Here is a 6,466-nt window from a genome sequence, read left to right as displayed (position 1 = left end):
ATAATGAATCTCTCATAGAAATAAAGTTATCAAAGATTGTGATAAAAGACCAATAGTCATGAGGAACAATCAAAATAAATTTCTCCTGATCCTTCAATCCTATAATTAGACAAAGAGAAATTGTGGTTCCATTAACCATGGAGTTTTTTACGATTTGTGAGGGTAGAAGACAGAAGGACAACAGTTCAGTCATCTGAACCACCAGTTCCGTTTGTTATTTTGGCAGTTCACTTCCTCCCCAGCTAAGGCTGCTCAGAGACCTGAGCACCACCTCTCTGCTTCAGGTGCTGTGGTTAAGATGAATTCTGCCTTCACAAACCTCTCTAGCCTTCAGAAATTTGTCAGGTTCTCTGAGAGTAGTAAAGTTCTTTCCCTTATGATTTTAAGCACTATGGAAAAGCAAAAACTGAGGTTTCAGAAGATAAATAGCCAGGAATATATGAATTCATCAAGATCTCAGTGGCCCAATTAAACCATTTTCTTTGTGAAGACTCAGCTCATGAAAAGCTGAGTATACTAATAAAACTGTGAGTCATCATTCCTATTTTATTGATTCTTCTTATCTTTCTGTATCTGAGGCAACAATAAACATGATTTATATGCACTGTGTTTAATTTCCCATGGTGTTCTAATCTCGTAGTGGTGTGGGGGAAAAGTCAATGAAGATGGACGGTGAGCAGACTGCAAACTGGGAGGCAGGCAGTAGATGGGGCCAGAAACTGGGGGCGAGGGGGTCATGTTGCAGAGATAAGTAACTTTTACAGCTCTAAAGCTGATGCCATTTAGAATATACTAAAAGAAAAAGAATTATGTGACTGGTAAGGCAGGAAGATGGTTCTGTCTGTACACACAAAAAAGGCCCATTTAAATCCCCTTGTGTGGATGAATCATAACATGATACTTTATAGTTATGAGCCTTGCTTCCCTCTGCACACTGCTGAGCAGATACAAGTTCCTATGAAGATGTCCTCTGTAAGGTCCAGATAATCTGATCTGTATTGGTGGTACCTGCTACAGCAGTTGTCCCCACTGAGCCACATGGACAACATAACACCTATGGCATCACAGGGGCTTCCAGTGCCTTCATATTGCATTTTCCATGTTAAATGGGTGTTTGATGGCTAGCTGCCTGGAAATAGGCTGTAGGATCCCTGGCAGTGTCATTCACAAAAAATTAATTTAATCTTTTAAAATATAGGGAGACTAGAGGAAAATTACTACAGGCTATTTTCTGGTTCCTTCTCTCTGGATACATTTTGGGGATTTTTTTTTTTTTCGAAACAACATTAAATTAGTCTGTGAAATCCCCCCCTTTCATTTATTGTCTCTGATAATATCCTCTGTATGACTGTGTTCCAGTTACTGTTGAAATGGTGCCATTTCACTAAATGCTGTTTATCTTTGCGAAAGGGATGGTTAAGCCTGCAGCTTCTGGCAGAGTCATGGCCCTTGTGCCTCCATGGGGACCTCTGCACATGATACAAAAGAGGCACCACTGGCTGCCTGAGAGAATTTGAATGAAGAAAGATGCCAGAGCTCTTGGCTGAAATGGGAATTGGTGCTGAGGACAGCTACCAGGAAAGTGCTTAAGAGTGCGAGTGCAAATACTTACTTACAAATTCCTTGTAAGATTACTTACCGTGGCTCAAGAAATCAAGAGCATGGATGTACAAACAGGTCAGTTATGGGCACAGAAAATGTAGACTTCTAGAAATGCCGTATACTTCAATAGAGAACATCTCAGAGAGAAAGAAAAATGCCTTTCCAAGGAGCAGCTTTTTTTAGGGTCATTGCAGTCATTGGAGAGGGATATCCCAGGAAGCCCAGCTTTGTCTCTGGTTGTTATTGGAATAAGAAAAAGGTCACATTCTGAGGCAACAATAGTTTAAGCCTTTGTGAGCAGCTCCTTCTTTATGGTTCATTTTGTGGTCTAACCAATAAATTATATTACAGTTTATTCCAGAGAAAGGCAGCTCTACAGTTAGAGAAAAGCCCTTTGGGTTCTGTTCCTCAGCTCCGCTATCCCTCCCTTCTCCAGTGAACACAGAGATCCTTAACCTACTTTTACATTATTATGAGGCTTGGAGCCTGCGCCTGCTCCCTTTGAGGACAACTGGAAAGCTGCCATTGACTTCAAAAAGAGCATGGGCAGGCTTCTCGTTAGTTAACATCCGGAAAGTGCTTGGAGGTACTTAGACAAGAGATGTTACATAAACGCGATTAATATTGTACCTTCGCTATCAATACTGCAGTGCTCTGCTGCACCTTGGTCAGCAGAATCTTCATTCACTCTGCAGCACCCTGTGGCTGCAGGATTAGGGGTGAGTTAAATGCAGATAAATAATATTCCCAAAATCAATGCTAAGACTTATCTACATAAATAGACCTTCTCCCTTTGTTTAAATAAGAAAATCTCTGTTCGTGTGAAAACTCTTTTAGAAGTATATATTAACACAAGCTCTTCTTTCTGGTACAGTTATAAAACGTGGCTGCTTGTTTAGGTATCATATACTTGAATCCTCACAGATGCCCAGGGGATAACAATATAATAATAGATACAGAAGGTAAATGCTATTTAATACTGACCATTCAAGTGTTCACGTTAGATTTTCCCAGTTAATTGTCAAAATTTAGCTTCCAGTGATACAGAGAAGTCCACTAACACTGATGAGTTATATAGATTATATTAGTATTTTGATGGAGTTTTTTCCTTGCACATTCCATGAGAAAGAAATTATTTCTTTATAATTTTATAGAATTCACATCAATGTTTCAAGTTCTGTGGGCATTTCCTTAGTGATTTCATACTGGAATCAAGTCAACTTTGGGTAGTATTGCTTGACTGTCATCTTGAGGCCACTACAGCCAGAAATTTGAAAAAAAGTTAGAGGCTTGGAAAGACAGCCTGATACATAATGACAACTAGTGCTGACAGCAAAAGGTGGATGTGATACATTCACCTGAGAAGGATCAAAGGCAGGGAGCTGGTAGAAGGAGAGGGATTTCGTATGAGTCATGGCTCCTTGAACAGTAATGACAATGGGCTTGACAGTGAAATCCAATGGCAGTAAGGCAACAACAAGCACAAATCCCTGTCCTGTGTAGACAACTCACATATATGACATAGGCTTTATGTTGTATGGAGCAGAGTTATCATCCATTATGAGAACTATAATATGCATTAACTGATTGATTTAATTATGTTCCATGAACCACTGACTTTTTTTTCCTAAAAATTTAATCTACAAGATAAAATGCGGCATCAAGTCTTTTGATAGGTTTTCCAATATGGTGTAAAATTCCCCTTTTGAATCACACCACTGCAATTCTCCATCAGCATTGTTTGTGCATTTTTGTTCCTGAGAGCCTAAAATGAATATTTTATGGTAGTTCCTTTTGTGTATTGTAAGCACTTCATTGTCGTGTGCTGCAAAGATTAATCAGTTTGGTTATTCTTAATAAAAACAACAGCATGTAAATGATTAACATGGCTATGTAGCTATTATTTCAGATACTAGCTTGCTTGGTTGAGGACAGAATCTGCAGATCATCCATGGATAATATACTTGAAGAACAAAGCATTCTTGTAAAAATGAACATGAGCTCAATGAAAAAAATAAAAATATAATTAATAGAGGGGAAACATACTGTGTATTTGAAGGGGGAAATATAATGCACCTTATCAAATTGAATAGTCAGCATTTGTATTCCCACATTTCTTTCATGTTCAGCACATAAAGAAAGCAATTCTTGATGTAGACATCTGGTTTATCAGTTTTTAACTGATGGAGAACCTGAGGTACAGGTTCTGATATTTGCCTGATAGTTCAGGCAAATATTTGCAAGCAGTGCAACTGATCTGAGCTTTTTGTTTCTTAGACACATAATGTGACATACTTGGAATGTGATGAGAAGTATTTATCCCATTATTCCAGTCATGGCCTGGCAATCATTATGCCAGCTCATGCATCATTGATATATTTGGTATGTGAACATTTGAGTCACAGCATTTCTACAGAAGAGGATGTTGTTCACTGTCATTGTTATTCACTCTAACTGCTGCTTTGCAAGTACTTTCAAGGTTAGTGTTTTCAAGGCTGCTGTTCCCTTCTGTACAAATACAACCTTTCGTTCTCTTACATTATTTGTCAATATTAAAATGCAGGATATTTCTTAGCACTCTGTCCAGTAAGTGATGCAGATATTTTGCTATAGAAGTTAGGTTTGCATTCTTAATTTCCATTGCATCAGCCTTTGTGCTGCACAGGGATATTAAAGCCAGCTCAGGAAGAGCTCACTGTGGCTTCATGTTGCTGAACAAATCCATGCTCCTGGTTATCTCCAGGCTTCACTAGTTCTCTTCAGCCAGGTACCAGCTCCAAAGTGCAAACCATTTCTCAGCCAGTTCAATGATTAGTGAGAAGCAGATCTGGATAGAGGTGTGAAATTTGTGTGCAATTTGCCAGTCATAACCCAGAAGTGACATGTTAATGCTGCTCTCTGGGTTAGTCAGAGAGAGGCTGGGCAGCTTCTTACAAAACTTCATTGCACTATGTGGACAAAATCTTTCTCCTCCCTCTAAAGCTTATGAGCAGCTATTTTATGCAGTCTTCAGTGTGACTGACTAAAAAATTAATGTATAGCTGCTTAAATAATTTAAATTCTGAAGTAGTGTAAAATCATCAAACCAAGTAATAAGGATGGGTATATTCTCTACCCTACTTCTATTCAAATCCAGCCAACTCAGTATTTTATGCCTGTAAAAGCTTTACACTGAAGTTTGGAGAGAAATGATAAATGTATGTCCCTTGTTAAAAAATGTATTCATAGAATCATTAGAATATGCAGAGTTGAAGGGGCTCACCAGGATTATGAGTCCAACTCCTGGCCCTGAATAGGACAAGACCAAGAGTCACACCATGTGCCTGAGAGCGTTGTCCAAACTTTCCTTGAACTCTGTCAGGCTCAGTGCTGTGACCACTTCCCTGGGGAGCCTGTTCCAGTGCTCAACCACTCTCATCCCAAGAGGATGAAGAATCTTTTGCTAATATCCAGCCTAAACCTCACCTAAGCGAGTATTGATTAAGTGATAAAGTCAGGGATTGGCAGTGCCTGATATATAATGCATTGAACCTGAAGATCCTTCAGACTGGGCTTCCATTTTGTAGGGACAAGACAAAAAAGCATCTCCCTCAGGTCTGGATGTGTAGGGACATCAGGCTTCATTGTTCCTATTCACCTCCAGTATCTGTCATTTATAGAGGTATATATTCTTTGTTCCCAAGAAGGCTGGAGAGAGTCATGTTGTCATTGCAGTATCACCTCCTGCATAAAGTCTGAAAGGGTTGCCCAGCACTACACTAGCTGTTGTCCAAACTAGAGCACAAATATCCTGTCTTTATGCTAAAATTAACAGAAATGAACAAGGAACTGGAATCTTTAAATGTTCTCAGTGTTTCTTGTTTATAGTCAGAATAGAATATCTCTAGCACCAGTATGATTGCATGTAATGCAGAGGGGTATTTCTCCTGGCTATTTATTAAGGTAGACCTAGTCCTGCCTAGAAGCTACCAGTCACATTCATCCCTTGTGCCGCTTCACTGAAACAGATGAAGTTTGCCTCAGAGATTCTGCTAAATGTAGTCTAGCCTTTAAAATACTTCTGCTATCATAGAATCATAGAGTCATAGAATCAGCCAGGTTGGAAAAGACCTCTGAGATCATCCAGTCCAAACCTTGATCCACTACCACTGTGGTTATTAGACCATGGTACTAAGTGCCACATCCAGCCTCATCTGAAAAACCTCCAGGGACGGAGAATCCACCGCTTCCCTGGGCAGCCCATTCCAATGCCTGATTACCCTCTCTGTAAGAATTTCTTCCTAATATCCAACCTAAACCTCCCGTGGCAGAGCTTAAGACCATGCCCTCTTGTCTTACTGATAGCTGCCTGGGAGAAGAGACCAACTCCCACCTGGCTACAACCTCCTTTCAGGGAGTTGTAGAGAGTGATGAGGTCTCTCCCCTGAGCTTCCTCTTCCAAGCTAAACAACCCCAGCTCCCTCAGCCTCTCCTCACAGGACTTGTTTTCAAGTCCCTTCACCAGCCTTGTTGCTCTTCTCTGGACCTGCTCCAGCACCTCAATATCCTTCCTGAACTGAGGGGCCCAGAACTGGACACAATACTTGAAGTGTGGCCTCACCAGTGCTGAGTACAGGGGAAGAATCACTTCCCTGGTCCTGTTGGCCACAGTGTTCCTGATACAGGCCAAGATGCCATTGGACTTCTTGGCCACCTGGGCACACTGCTGGCTCATGTTCAGCTTCCTGTCAATCCAGACTCCCAGGTCCTTTTCTGCCTGGTTGCTCTCCAGCCACTCTGTCCCCAGCCTGTAGCGCTGCAGGGGGTTGTTGCGACCAAAATAGATCTAGATTGTCATAATTTTTTTTTCTTCAATTTTTTAAAA

This window comes from Neopelma chrysocephalum, unplaced genomic scaffold (assembly GCF_003984885.1).
Source record: "Neopelma chrysocephalum unplaced genomic scaffold, ASM398488v2 Primary Assembly neopelma1_80b, whole genome shotgun sequence".
NCBI classification, from domain to species: domain Eukaryota; kingdom Metazoa; phylum Chordata; class Aves; order Passeriformes; family Pipridae; genus Neopelma; species Neopelma chrysocephalum.
Note: the sequence above shows the minus strand (reverse complement) of the source record.